General features: G+C 39.5%; 1 protein-coding gene across 4 annotated transcripts in view; it reads right to left on the minus strand.

Moving 5' to 3' along the window:
• Nucleotides 1-768: 768 nt before the first annotated feature.
• LOC149163427 (cullin-3A-like) overlaps nt 769-16,118 on the minus strand; it is a 44,271-nt gene continuing 28,921 nt past the window's right edge. For 2 of the 4 annotated variants that reach the window (XR_016260612.1, XR_016260615.1), the window contains one exon: nt 1,134-1,528. The gene's annotated coding sequence lies outside the window, so the exon portion shown is untranslated. Of the gene's footprint in view, nt 1,532-16,118 lie in introns of all 4 variants that reach the window. The other 2 variants (XR_016260613.1, XR_016260614.1) reach the window with 2 other exon arrangements.

Consider the following 16,118-nt stretch of genomic DNA (forward strand, 5'->3'; position numbering starts at 1 on the left):
ACACCCCCCACATGAAGTCATAATACCGTAACACCCTTGTTCACAAAACAAAAATGAAACAATGCCATTCTGCCAAAACTTTATGTAGTGTTAACATATGCAATTTGATTAATTTTAAATTTTTATCATACGCAATTGAATTATGTGCCTCTGGTCCAATTTTAAATTTATAAATGTCGGTAGAAATAAGAGAGTCGAATTGTAATTTGTCAGTGGAAATAATTGTGTTTGAGCTGTAGGCTTTTTATAGTAATTGGGTCTATATGTTATTTTCAAAACAATGAATCTAGAATGTGGAACTTTGATACTGAAATGCCTGTAAAATGTAATCATTGAGATTTTCAATTGTAGCTTGGTAAGGCCAACTGTAATCAATGACAGAAAAGTAAAATTCAAACTCCAATTCTCTATGTAGAAAGGGATGAGTAGATACATGTAGTAAGAGAGAGCAATGCTTAGGGTTCATCAAATAGATGCATCACCTTGTTGATTGACAAACTACTTGTTATGAACTCTATTAAATTTATTTTCTCTATTATTCTGGAAGCCAAAACAATAGTATCCGGTCTTAACAAGTAAAGCCATTTGAATCAAAAACCAACAAAGATGTACCTTCCACCTTTATGGTAGATGGTTATGTTCCTGATTAAAATAGCTAATAAGCAATGTTGCATTTTGCCATTATAACTGAGATGTATATACTAAAACAGCTAGAAAACTTGAGTTTCAATTGAAACGCGGGAGATGGATCCAGTCAAAACACTCACAAATTTGCACGAGGATGCTTTATATCATTTGCAATGAATAGCCGACACTTTGATGGAAAATGATAGTGTAAATGGCAAACTTCTAACCTAAAGAAATATTGGCATGGAGAGAATTCAGTTGAAGGGAACGAAATGATGAAAGTCTGGACTAACTAAAAGGGCACCTCCACGCATAAAACAAATGAAGTGACCTCAAAGGCAACGAAATGATGAAACTACGGACAAATTAGAAGGGCACCTCCACATATAAAATGAATCAAGTGACCTCAAGACTGACTGCATTGCAACCATTGTAGTAAAAATCCAAACTTTCATAGCGAGAAGTAGATTTCTTCCAAAAAGATTGTAGTAACCATACCACATAAGTGGCTCGCACCATTGCTTTTCCTTGCACTTTTGTTATTACTCTGCTGAATCACAACATACGAGTGCACTGTTTGCTACGATTTTTCTCATACCTATGCAATTGTTCCAATTAGCATAATCCCATAACAGGAAGACATTTAAAAGGTGCTTTGCTTGATGCAAAAAATATAATAGTTAGCACTGTGAAATTGCTTCAAGTTAAAATTTTATTGCCAAAGAAATGTATACAATCACCCCAAATTACCTCTCCAACTATATTTGCAACGAAAGAACACAATAACCCCTTTTTTCCTCTACAACTATCTCGGCAGGTAATGCATCTTCATTCATGGAGATATGAGTTATTTCCAAGTTTGATCTTCTAGCTCGTCATCCTCCTATGTGCTATACTCCAACTGCTTAAAAAATAAAATGCATTCGTCCAGGTGATTAGATAAGCCCTTTTGTCGTGGAAATAAATAGCTGTCAACTTAGTAAAATTGAATGCCTTGTGGAACTAATAATTCCAATTTCCTAGCTCATATCAACAATAATAAAATGTGTTTTTCTTCATTAGCTTTCAAATTAGTAAAAATTAATGCCTAATGGAACCAGTAACTCCAATTGCCCAGCCGAACTCAACAATAACAAATGACTAAATTATTACGGTGAAGTAAGATGAGAGTTACAAAAGTGAACTCTAGGAAAGATGAAAATGTGAGAACAAAAAAGCACAAGATCCTAATTCCAAACGTTAAAGACGATGAACATTATCTAACTGTTTCCATGCACTCCAAAAGATTAAAAAAAAATATTCCGTAAATCTTAAATAACATTCCAGACTTAATTAATGGAATAATATTACTCTATATAATATATGTAGGCTATTCACACCTAATTAACAAATCATGATTATTACATCATAACATATTGCATCTATTGTTATATAATTTTCAATAGCACATAAAAAAAAAGGTTTGATAATCTCATGTTCACAAGGGGTGGCAGGTGTGGGAGGCAAGGGGGGATCATTTTCGATCCCAAAAACACGAAACAACAATGCAGATTAAGGGAGGCATCCAAACATTCAATCCAAAGAGCCAAGTGTCAACATTCCTCAGCTCTCCAGTACTCTCACACACTCTCTTCATCATAGTGCAGCAGAAACATAAGGTAAATTACTAAACTTGTTTCGGACTTTTGGGATAATTATGGACTTCTTCCTGGCTTGTCTCATTCAGGAATTTGCTTTGGTCGGTAGAGATTGCAAACTCAGAGATCCAGGCTCCTTCCATTGGACTTTAATCTGCTGGGTTGTTGGGATCCTAGTACTGGAACCTTGGGGAGATGCTTATGGTGTCCATAGCAGGTCTGGATTTGGGGTTTCCTTCATTTCTTTCACAAGCAAAACCTGGAGAATTGGGAATATGGATGGGCATAATCATTCCAGGTGTTTCTCCTGTGAGTCATCAGACCTGCAACATGCACTGCATCGGAATGAACATCTGCAGTCTGACAACCAAGTAGCTATCTCCAATCTGAGTAACAGAACTTCTAGGATGAAAGCACAGAAGTCTAAGAATGCAGGGTTTCTAGCTATAGTAACCATTAAAACGATAAATTGAGAAGTTTGAAACTGAATGTGTGTTAAGATTGGCAACTAGGGCCAAATTCCACTTTGAACAGCTCATTTGATGGAGATAATTAGTGCATTGAATTCCTCTTTTCAAGAGGACCAAAATCGACCTAAAGATCACTAAATTTGGACAAGGAGAAATGTGTTTTTGAAGTGAACCCACATATGTGCAAATTGTCAAGGTCGGCTACACCATCATGTAGGCTCATAAAGTCCAAGAGACATGTCTTTTCACCCACATGGATTCACAGAAATAAGAGTGACCTTCAACCTCATTTAGCCCCTCATCAACTCAACTCATTCTTCTCTCTCCTCATCTAATTGGTTCGTACAGCATTGAGCAGCTCTTTTTCTCACACGTGTGGGTGAAAGAGGACGCCAAATTTCAGATCTGATGCAGGGTTTGACCAGCGTTGACCAAGGACTGTTTGACTGATCTTGATTGCGATTTTTGTGGGAAACTTACTGTTTGGCTAAGTTGCACTGAAACGAATACGGATACAACAAATTTTCAAAATATCAGGATACGATACAGCAAGGAAACGGCATGCATATATATATATATATATATATATATATATATATATATTTCATATTAACGATCATCTTTTAGAATCTAGAATCTATATCTTAAAATGCATACTCATCATCATGAATTCAACATAAACAAATCACCATCATCACCCAGCATAAACATTGTCATCATCATTAGTGATTATTATAACATTCAACATATTATCATCATCATTAATAATGTAATCAGAAATGCTACAGCCTTTGTGCTTTCGGGTCCAACTCCTTCAAAGAACGTGTCATGCATGGCAGATGATATCTATCTTCCTTGCATGACAATTAAAAGGCCCATGGGATCATTGGGATATTCCATCAAGACCTATTTGAACATTTCAATCTTCTCAATGTCAGCTTGGTCTCATGACTATATGCAGGCACAAGATTGGCTAGAGAAGATTTGTTATATTGGAGGGATTTATGAAATCAAGAGCAAAATCAATGACAATTAACAAAACCTTAACCAAAATGAAAATTAATCGCTCAAATAAATCTCTTTACGAAGACATTCATCAAACCCTTTTATTTGCATTTTTGAACATCTATCTTTTTCTTAGTAAGAATCCTTGATAAATATATGGAGTGTCATTGTTTCTAAAGATTTAGAAAAGACTTTATGAGACTCTGTTTATAGTGAGTTTATTTGCAAATATGATTTCTTCATTTTTATTATTTATTTATGGCTATACAAATTTTCAAGATTTTTAAAATTTTAAGGGTGGATTCCGATCACAATTTTCGTGGATCTATTTCTGGATTTCCGGAAACGGATCCAAAAAAGATTAAATCCCTTGGAAATGTATCCAATTCCAAATCTAAAGTTTCCGATTTTTTGAAGCAACACAAAAACGTTTTTACAAAGTTTCGGACAAGAATCGTATCCGTTTATGTATCAGAAACAGGGATCCGTGTTTCCGGAAAATTCTTCAGGAGTTTCTGGTAACTTAGCTGTTTGCGCAGGCCGCATTCATTGGCACAAATACTGAGATTTTCTGGGCTGTTTGACTGGCGTTGACCGCAGGCCTGTTTCACCACAGGATTGACTTTTGTTTGACTGGGCTTGACTGTTTTGGGTTGACTTTGACCAGCTAAGGAAGCCGAGTTGGATGCACTTTGACCAAGTTGCAAAGAGGTTGTTTTGACCATGGTTTTAAAACCAGGCCAGTCTGAATCAGATTTGCTCTGGTCAACCAAGTCAGTCCCTTGCCTGGGCCGGCTCGATATAAAAACAAGTCCGATGGCAGGTTCAGTGACGGACCAGCCAGCTCGGCCGAGCCCATATTAAACAGGGTGAGCTAGTCAGCAGCAATGTTTTAAAACTCCAACTCCAATTCGACTAGACTACAACAACAATAATACCAATTCTCTACCCCTAATGAAGTCTCAAAACCCTTGATTTAATTCTAGTCAAACTCCAAAACAATCAGAGGTAAATATGTGTTTATTAGTCCATTGCCAGAACGTTTGCCTTTCTAAAAACATTGTATGGCTCAATGCATTGTATCAATTTTCTAATTATGCCACTAGGATAACCATACTTCGGCCTTGAAATTTTCAAAACTTTCTCACGGTGGTAGATTACTTTAGGGCTATAAATATGCAATAAACAACAACCCAACCATTGATATGTATGAAGCGGAACAACTTTTGACAAATGTGCTTCAGGATTTTTGTCAAAGAGCCGCGCCGGCCGAGTCATTGCCGAGTCAACGGAGTCACTGACTAGCTCGGTAACAACCCGGCCAGTCGTTCCGTTTCGGCCACTGAGCTGATCCGACCAGGCATTGGCTCGGTCTGACTCAGTCGAGTCGGAGTCGACTCGACTGCCTTTTAAAACAATGGTCCGCGGCAAAAAAAGACGGCAAGTCATACTTGAAACTCATTTTTTTTTCTCAACGCATCTACCCCTCTCCTAGGCCTATAAAAGTGACCCAAACCCCACATATAGATCCCAGTTGGAAGTTATTGATTCATCCTCAGATTGGGTAGTGGAGAGTCAACCAATAGAGTTTGACCGTGATGAGGATTTTGGTGTTGATATTGATTTAGAGATGGGTGCATTACAAACTATTCAGTTAAACGCAGATCCACTAGTACCAGCCCCAAGACCCCAAGTTGCAAGCACTTCATCTACTCAGCCACGACACAGGCACATAGCTCGTCTATCTCAGCGTGCAACTGCTGCTAGTGCTACTACTTCTACAGTTGCAGTTGAAGATCTTGAAGAAGAGGAGCCATGGGTTTTCCTGTCTGACTCTGATTCAGAATCTAAGCCAGATGATGTTGGCTTTTCTAGCAGTGGTGACCAGTGATGTTTTGTTGTAGAGGCCATTTAGAACCTCCTTGGTTATGTGTTTTTGTTCTGATCTCTATGTATTACATGTATTGGTAGTGCATTGGGTGCCATTTTGATATAATAGATATATTCATGAGCATACTTTGATCATATGTTGTCTTTTCTCTATATTCTAATGCTTTGAGTTTGGAAACATGAATGAAAATCTTTAAAAATATGTTTTTTCATTAAAAGAATATATATTTAATGTAATTTTTACAAAGACCAAGTCATTGAAATCAAGTAGGCCGAGTCAATACCGAGTCAGAGTCTACCCTCGACTGGTTCTGAATCCGAGTCCGAGTTTTAAAACTATGGTTTTGACCCTTGATCATTGACTAGTTAGGGCACATAGTGCTACCAATTTGACTAGGTTGTTTTGGACAGTGATTTGACAAGTCAATTTTGACTTTAACTCTATTAATGTACTCTCCCTCTGTTGAACATTTGATATAATAATAATAAGAATTGATCAAAGGGTTTTCCCCATCTTAGGGTTTTTCCTAGCATTCGCCAAATTCTAGTGTTCTCTTGTCTTGGCTTGTTTTATGGATTTATTGTTTATGTTCTAGCTACAGTGACCGTCAATGTGATTATTGGTTAATGTTATTGTCATTAATAATTAAGTGGAAATTGTCATTGGGTTGATAAAATGACATTGATGTAATTGTTGCAAGCATAGAACATACCATTGTCACCTAAAATTAACAATGTGGCATGCTTTATCAATTGGTCTTGGGCCTAACTAGCTCTCAATCTGGCTTTTCATCCAAAACTATGAAAAGGGTCTGCGGAGAATAACTTCACAATGCGGTGACTCTTGGTTTCCTCTTCCTAGAGGTCAGTTGATCTTTCATATTCTCCTATTTCTCCTAGTATTTACGTTTTATTTACAATGAAAAAAAAATCCTGAAGGGTTATGTGCCCAACATTACCCCCATAAGCTAGAAGGGTGTTTGTGAGTCCAAGCATCATTCAAAACTTTTCAAACTTCTCTCCCTCGTGCTTTGGTGAAGATGTTTGCAATTTGTTCATTTGTGAAACAATGTCTCAAATAAATAGCCTTTCCCTCCATATAATAGTGAATTAAATGATCGTTTATGTCTATATGCTTGGTTCGATCATGGAATCTAGGATTCATGACCAATTGATTGCAAAAGTATTGTCACCCAGAAGAGTAGAATTCACCTATTCATGTAGAAGCATCTCTTCAAAGTCAATGAGACCTCTAGAAGGTCTTATGAAATTTACTAAAGGGAGTGGGTCCCTTAATTTAGTTTCTAAAAGATAGGATTAGCTCAAGAAATCTGGGATTTATTTCCCCATCAATATGTAATTCACTATTTCAAGTAGTTTGTTAAAAGATTTTAGGTTAGATTGGATATTCCCTAAAAATGAATTATTTCAATCCATCTTTAGTGGATCTTAACCAAATCATCATATTGTATATAACGAGTTTTGTAATAGGAAAGTTCATAGTGTGTGAGAGTGTGGTGTGAGTGTGTGAAGAGGCCCGAGGAGACCAAGAGGGAAACACTGCGCATATCACTTCTTTATTTGTCTTCATCCATTTTTAGGTTTACTAAAATATCAAAGTTATGTATTTTCCCATATGTGACTATTTGGGTTTCATGTTATAATATATTTTGTGTCATTGTCTTCATCCATTTTCAGGTTCACTAAAATATCAAAGTTATGTATTTTCCCATTTTTTCTCATATGTGACTATTTGGGTTTCATGTTATAATCTATATTGTGTCAAGAGACCAAGTTTCTTTCATTCACGTGAGAAATATCCCTGCAACTATACTAACCAGTTGTGATTCTAGGATGAGGTTCCAACCCCATCTTAAAGCCTTCCAACAGCGTTATTCCATACAATCTGGTTATTTGGTGCCACAAAGTTCCATTGCAGCGTTCACATGGAGTCCATATGTCGATAGCCATTTTCCTTTGTAAAGGTTCCAAGCACGAAGTTCATATGATATCGGGGAAAACCCGTAACACTCAAAATTCATGTTTTTCCCAAGTTTCGATGGCAGTTTTGTCAATTAACAAGCTATTGTGATGAGGGAAAAGGTCATCAAATATTATATGTTACACCGACATACAATCTTCCATAGTCATGGTTCCACTATGGCAAGGTTCAACCTTGGCCTTGGTGTTTTGTGACTAATTGTTGTGTATTTCGTTTTGGGGAGATTTCAATATCCTATATGCCCACAACCATAAATTGATGAGAGAATGGCAATAAAACCTTTACCGTCATTTACCATTCCATCTACGAAACTACCTCTAAATCAGAGTTTTGTTGAAGTTTATGGAAACATCAATCTTTGATATGGCTTGGCTTTCGATATCATATCATGATTTTATTTGGTCATTTCCCCAATATATGTTGTTCGTCAATATCCCTATGGATTGACCCTTCAATGTTGTTAATTGACGAGGAAGCAATCCGCTTATTGATGTCCCAACACACCGACCCAATATAAAGGAATTGTGGGTTAGAACCCTTGGTTCACTGATGTGTGATAAACAAAAGCTCCTAGGCATGCTGCCCAATCCTATGTGCCTTGTTCTCAAATTTTGGTTTTATCATGTGGTTGTAGTGTTGGTGTTCAACAACGTAATTTGTGGGTATAACACTTGGTTCCATATAGTGTTGAGTTATAGTGTTTTTCCTGAGTTTCGATGGCACTTTTGTCAGTGAACAAGATATAGTGATGAGGGAAAAGGTCGTCAAATATTGTATGTTACACCAACATACAGTCTTCCATAATCATGGTTCCATTATTGCAAGGTTCTACATTGGCCTTGATGTTTTGTGATTAATTGTTGTGCATTTCGTTTTGGGGAGATTTCAATATTCTATGCCCACAACCACCAACTGACGAGAGAATGGCAATAAAACCTTTACCGTCATTTACAATTCCATCTACGAAACTACCTCTATATTGGAGTTTTGTTGAAGTTTATGGAAACATCAATATCTGATATAGCTTGGCTTTCGATATCATACCGGGATTCTATTTGGTCATTTCCCCAATATATGTTGTTTTTCAATTCAATGTTGTTAATCAACGAGGAAGCAATCCACCTCTTGATGTCCCCGCAAACCAACCCAATATAAAAGGAATTGTAGGTTAGAACCCTTGGTTCACTGATGTGCGATAAGTGAAAAGCACCTAGGCATGGTGCCCAATCCTATGTGCTTTGTTCTGTTAGTGTATGGGTGCCAAGAGGTTCTCAAATTTTGGTTTTATCATGTGGTTGTAGTGTTGGTGTTCAACAACGTAATTTGTGGGTATAACACTTGGTTCCATATAGTGTTGAGTTATAGTGTTTGGCACTAAGTTTATAGAACTTGGCCAATTAACAACAATTTACAAGGCATTGGAATTTGGATTTGAACTATGACCAATTAAAGCGAGGAACTTTGACAATCAAGAGAATTTGAGGCCAAAAGTATGTTAGTGGAAGTTGTGTTTGGATGCACCCAACATCACCTATTTTCCCACAAATCTTCTAGTAGTTTCCTAAGACACAATTTCTTTGGTTTCTTTTGCATCTACCACATATTCTGCCATTGTTGTGGAATCTAATGGGAGTGACTATTTGTGTGATATCCAAAAGACAGTTGTTGATCGAAGACTCATGAGATAGCTTGAAGTCAACACTCCATTTTTTGTCCACATCAAAGTCTGAATCAAAATATCGAATCAAACTATAGTTCAAAACCTCGAGTTCCTTTCAAGTATTTCAAAACTCTTTTTGAAACAAACCAATGTCTTTCAAAAGACTTTTGCATTAACTTGGAAAGAATCCCAACAACAAATGAAATATCTAGTTTGGTAGTGGTGACGTATATAAGGCTTCCACACACATTGTTTGTTCTTTGTTGCATCCTCAAATTCATTTCCTTCTTTTTATGTGAGCTTCAAATTTTGTTCCATTGAAGTAAATACAATGTTGCCTTGGTTGATTTTCCAAGGCCAAAATCTTCACGAGGGCCAAGTTCCAAAAGGGACAAATTCCTTGAAGTTGATTTCCCAGAGGGGCAAATTTCCAGAGTCCAATGATTTTAAAAAAAAAAATTGTGTATTCTCTACGGGTCTAGGCCCTAATTTTCATAAGTAATCTAAAGTAAAGGAAGATTGTTTTGAGGGGATTTTTCTACTGTAGTGTAATTGATTTCTGTTGATTTGGGGTAGCATCGGATGTGCTCTAGCCACGGAAATTGGTGGAGAGGCTAAAGCACATGAGATCTCCAAGACCCATAAATGGTTTGGGCAAAATCTAACCAATTTGGAAGATATTAAAATAATTAATATTTTTAATGGAGTTCCTAAGTCTAAACTTAAGAAAAATAAAATATTAATGGATACTAATATAAAACTGGGTTAGAATGGTCCACAAGTCATGGATCAAACCAAATCTAATCTTAGCCGTTGATTAGAGATTTAATCTCGGTCGTTGATGGACCAACCAAAAAAGTATAAAAGGAGGCTTGAGGGTCAATTGGAGAACACACCAAGAGAGATTAAGAACTCGATTTCTGGGGCAAGGTTTGCTGAGGAAATTGAGTGAGTGATCTAAGTTGCAGCTGAGGGGCGGTGAATACATAGCAGAGAGGCACAATTAGTACCGGTAGGATCGATGCAAAATTCGGGAGAGGTTGACGCACAGTGAACTAGAGGCCACACAGAGGCAGCCAAAGGCCACGCAGATGCAGCCAAAGGCCACGCAGAGGCAGCCAGGAGTTGCGCAGAGCCAAAGAGGGCCAGCGTGTGAGACACAAAGGCTCCATAGGCTGACGCAGAGCCCAGGGAGGCTGACACTAGGCCAGAGAAGCTGACGTTGGGCCTAGAGGCAACACTGAGAGATTTTCATGGGACAGACTGGAACTGGAGAGCCGGATAGGGTGACACAGTCCCTATCAAAGTGATGCAGAGCAGCAAAAGCTGTATTGTTGTTGTGGGATCGTTCATCCGCTGATTTAGCCAGAATATCTGTATCTGACTGAGAGGTACTACTAACGAGGGCAACTCTGTTAAGTGAGCCATTTCTGGCACCCAGGTTGTATTCTGAAAACTGCATAATAATAAAACCCTCTAAATAGCTGCATCGCTTTTCCTGCATTAGGCTTTTTCGAGGACATTAGTCCAAAAACAACGGTGTCACTTGTGTGCTTGTTTACTTTTAGTTGATGATTTGTAGATGTTGATATTGTACTTGTATTTATTTTCAGTATTTACATGGTAAATAACTTGTCAAGTAATTGAACAAGTAGGAAGAAATAAATCAGATACTATAGGAAGAATTTCTAACGGGTTAAACTTAGAAATTCCAACATGGTATCAGAGCGTGGTTGCAGATCACAGGATAATTGAATGCATTAGCTAAGCAGAGCAGCAGCAGCAAAAACATTTGTCCCAAGTGACAGAAGTTGTTCCTAATTGAAAGCAACAAAGAAGGGGTGACGCAAAGAGCCTGCGTTATCAGTTCGAGCCAGGAGGAGGATCAGCGCTGAGGCAAAGAGGCGCAGACCTGACCTACGCAGTGCTCGGTCATCTTTCTCAGTCAGGAAGGATCGACGCTGTTGCCAGGAGGTGTAGATTTTGCTGGTGTCGGGATTGCGCAGAGCCTAGAGGCTCAGACCTTCAGATTGTTGAGGCATAGGAGGCTATGGGTGAGTTGCAGAGCAAAGTTGGTGGGGTAATGTGGTCAGAACAGTACCTAACAAGGCAAGACCAAGGAGGAGGAAGTTGCTGTCGAGGATTTCTAGCCAAGAAATCTGTATCAATGGTGCAATTGCACAAACGACCGGAGTGGGGCATCTCGACATTGGCATAGGGGTTTCCAGAAGGGAAATCAAGGCTCAGAGGGAGTCATACCGAGAACTTCCAAACGGGAAGTTGAGAGACTCAACAAGAGTCGAATAGAGGACTTCTAAGAGGGAAGTAGAGAGACTCGAAAGATTCGAAAGAGAAGCAGTGAAATGGCAGTGAAACGGTTGAGAGATCAAGATAGACTAGACGGAGCTTCCAACTTCGTAGTCTAGAAGGTCGGGATCTTGTCCATTCTAGACAGATATTGCATCAAGCACTTCGCCTTGAAAACGATGGTGATCCCAATTGACCCAACTGAAAATGAGAAGTACAAAGAGGCAATGGCCAGGGATAAGTGCATCATCCTTGACAGGGTCAAGGATCATGTGGTACCACATATTACGGAGAAGGGTACGGCAATGAGATGTGGGATGCCCTGAAAAAGTTGTATCAGCATACTTATGTGCAGAGGAAGATGCTTCTAGAAAATCAACTGCGGTCATACCAGATGCGGAGGGGAGAGCAGATAGATATCTTCCTCAGGCGATTGACAAAGATCCGGGACCAACTTACTTCCATAGGGGCCACGCCGGATGAGAAGATGTTGTTGAGGGCCGTACTGAACGCAGTCTCAAAGGACTGGGAGGTATTTTTCCAAAGCTTACTAGGCAAGTCGAACCTTTTGGATTGGGAGGAACTATGGGCAGCTCTTCGTCAAGAAGAGATCAGACAACTAACCAAGGCAGGGAGTAGCGATAAGGGGATCAGAATGAAGAAAGAGGAATAGGAGGATGTGGCTCTAGCATCTATACGAAAGCAGGAGAAACAAAAGAAGGACCTCTCCAAGGTCAAGTGCTTCCACTGTGGGGAATTAGGTCACTATGCGAACCAGTGTCCAAGGAAGTAGAACAAGGGAGAGGCTTTTGAGACCAAGGCAGCGCCAACGATGGCGGAGAAAGAAGTGGAGATAGATGACAATTGTTTCATGAGTGCTCATGCGCCACTTGAGAGGAAGTGGGGAGACATCGAGCTGTAGTCAAACGGACTACAGACGATGAGGGGCAAGATCCTCGAGGCACCAAACCTCTTGGATTATACCTGGCTATGGGAGCCCCGAAAAGGAGTAGCAGGACTCGCTGATGTCGCTAAAGACAGATGCGGATGGAGCAATAAAGAGTGCTACAGTGCAGGAGTCCCTGCACAGCGTCAGGCAGCAGTGCGAGATGCATGGAGTTGTTGCAGCAGTGCGAAGGTCAATAGAGGGAGCACTTGTCAACGACAGAGGGAGCTTCAGCATCAGGAGTGTTTTTAGCCTAACAAAGATGTCAGAATTGGGAGGAACAGTTACTTACTTCTCAATAACTGAGTTGCAGTGTAGCAGTTAGCAATGGCAGTACTATGGGCAGCATGATGCAACATGATGAGAAGGGATGCAATGCAGATGCAGCAGTGGTAGTGGCAGGGCCATGGGCAGCAGCACGAATGCAGAGGGAGTTGTCGTACGGATGCAGCAGTGGCAGTGGTAGGGCCATGGGTGATGCAGCAGTGCAGAGGATGTTGGGCGGGGAGGCCTAGCATCAGCGCAAGGACCGATGTTGGATGATCGGGGTGTTACTAAGTGAGGAGTATTACTAGAGCACAGTCATCGCTAAGTGGGAGTGTTGATTTGGGATAGCATTGGATGTGCTCTAGCCACGAAAATTGGTGGAGAGGCTAAAGCACATGAGATCTCCAAGACCCATAAATGGTTTGGGCAAAATCTAACCGGTTTGGGAGATATTAAAATAATTAATATTTTTAATGGAGTTTCTAAATCTAAACTTAGAAAAAATAAAATATTAATGGGTATTAATATAAAATTGGGTTAGAATGGTCCAAAAGTCATGGATCAAGCCAAACCTAATCTTAGCCGTTGATTAGAGATTTAATCTCGACCATTGATGGACCAACGAGAAAAATATAAGAGGAGGCTTGAGGGTCAGTTGGAGAACACACCGAGAGAGATCAAGAACTCGATTTTCTGGGGTAGGGTTTACTGAGGAAATTGAGTGAGTGATCTAAGTTGCAGCTGAGGAGCAGTAAATACATAGCAGAGAGGTCGAGTTAGTACCGGAAGGATCAGCATAGAAGCCGAGAGAGGTTAACGCAAAGCTAGCTAGAAGCCACGCAAAGGCAGCCAGGAGGTGCGCAGAGCCAAAGAGGGCCAGCGTGTGAGACATAGAGGCTCCAGAGGTTGACGAATAGCCCAGAGAGGCTGACGTTGGGCCAGAGAGACTAACATTAGGCCAGACAGCCTGACGCAGGGCCTAGAGGCAACGCTGGGAGATTTTTCGTGGGACACACTAGAGCAAGAGAGCCGAATAAGGTGACTCAATCCCTATTAAAGTGATGCAAAGCAGCAAAAGCTGCATTGTTTCTGCGGGATAGTTCATCTGGTGATTTAGCCGGAATATTTGTCTCTGATTGAGAGGTACTATTGTTGAGGGCATTCTCTGTTGGGTGAGCCATTTCTGGCACCCAGGTTGTATTCTGAAAACTGCATAATAATAACACCTCTGAATAGCTGCATCGGTTTTCCCGCATTGGTTTTTTCCGGGGACATTAGTCCAAAAACAACGGCGTCATTTTTGTGCTTGTTTACTTTCAATTGATGATCTGTAGATGTTGATACTGTACTTGTATTTATTTTCAGTTTTTGCATGGTAAATATCTTGTTAAGTAATAAAACAAGTAGGAAGAAATAAATCAAATAGCACATGAAGATTTTCTAACGGGTAAAACTTAGAAATTCCAACAATTTCCCTATTTTATTTTTGTTGCATTTTAATATTTAAAAGTTAAAATACCAATGATTTAATTATCCGATAGTTTTTATTGAGTAAATAATTTCTAGCTATAAAAGAATTGTTAAGGGGCCCACATGGGTAGCTCAATTGGCAATAGTTTGTGTTATTAAGTATTATGTAAACCATGAAATTCAAGGTTCAAATCCCTTGTGGTTCAAGCCAACAAAAAAAAAAATTGATGAGGTATAATGAAATCAGATGTGGTATTAGAGCAATAGAAACCCTGTGGGGAAGATCATACAACACAAGGGTTTTACAACAGCAAATTTTTTTATTAGCAATTTTTTTATTTTTGCAACATGAGTTTTGTGGCTGAAATCAACCTGGAGATGGCATCACCAAATCTGAGATTTGAAGACAAGCTCGAGAGGGTTGCAAACTCCAATCCAAAAAAGGAGAAGATCACAATTGTTCTGATGGCAAATAGCCTATGGGAACATGCAAAAAGAGAGATCCAAGTTCTTAAAGATCCTACACAAGCTGCAGAACACAATCTGAAAGATGTGAAGGCTAGAGGGATCATATTGGATGTTGTGAAGGACCACATAATCTCTTACATATCAAGGAAGCATATAGCTCACCAAATGTGGTCAGCATTAATGAACTTGTACCAAAGTAACCACCAAAACAAGAAGATGGTGTTGAGGGAGAAACTAAGAAACATAAGAATGAACAAATCTGAAATTGTACCCTCATACTTCACAATAATCCAGCAAGTTCGTGATGAGCTATCAGTTGTTGGGGAAGCCATGGATGAGGGTGAACTTCTCAATATAGCCCCAAGTGATTGTACCGAGCAATGGGCTAACATTGTGTTGGAAATACTGAGAGGGGGTGAATCAATATTTCTTACTTCAATTAGTAATTTTAACTTTTCAGAGCATTGAACATTATTCAACTTTAGTTAAGCATAAACAATCATTAACACCATTCAACAATTCACATAATCAAAATAGTAGATGCCAAAGATTTTTAGGTGGAAACCCTTCCAAGAGAAAAACCACTCAACTCTTCTTAATATTTGTCTTCAATAAGTACGTCAATAGGAAGCTCCAACTTCCATCATTTTCAGCCAACTTGAGAGAGTCTCCAACCCCCTAGTTTACAAGCTAGAACCTGATGAAGGCTCCAATACCTTGTTTACCAGCTGCTACTGGAAGGACGCTCTAACACCCAGGTTTACAAGGTCCAACCTGAAGGATGCTCCAACACCCAAGTTTACAAGCTCTGACTTGAAGGATGCTCCAACACCCTATTTACTAGCTACTATTGGATGGACACTCCAACGCCCTGCACAGGCTCCAACCTGCCCTAGCACCACCCTACCGCCCTAAAGTGCCCTCAAGCTCCAACCTTAAGGAAACTCCACTCCCCTGCCTTGCACCACCCCATCACCTTGATCAGCTAGCGGACCACATTTCACAATTTTCAAATCAGAGCGGCCTGTGCTCGATACAAAAGGAACTGCAATACTATCTCTGTCAATCAAGTCTGCCTCTACTCAATCTGCACATCAAACCCTAGCTCAGCAACATACTCTCCCTGCATAAATAATTTTTGCCAAACCCCTATCTCAATATGTATGTCACTGTTATCATTATACATAATCGACAAATCGTCAATCAGCTGAATACAATCATCCATCTCAAATGCTTGCATCATATGCCACAATCTATGCTCATATGCAACCTTTGCTTAGGATATTCTCTTCCAGACCCTGGTATCTTTTGTTCAGGCAGAAACCCTAGCAACTTTGTTCTACTTCTGTTCTACCTGTAGACTCAACTT

The sequence above is a fragment of the Pinus tabuliformis genome, chromosome 5_1 (genome assembly GCF_031772625.1).
Source record: "Pinus tabuliformis cultivar Carrire ecotype Pingquan chromosome 5_1, CPIR1, whole genome shotgun sequence".
Classification (NCBI taxonomy): Eukaryota; Viridiplantae; Streptophyta; class Pinopsida; order Pinales; family Pinaceae; genus Pinus; species Pinus tabuliformis.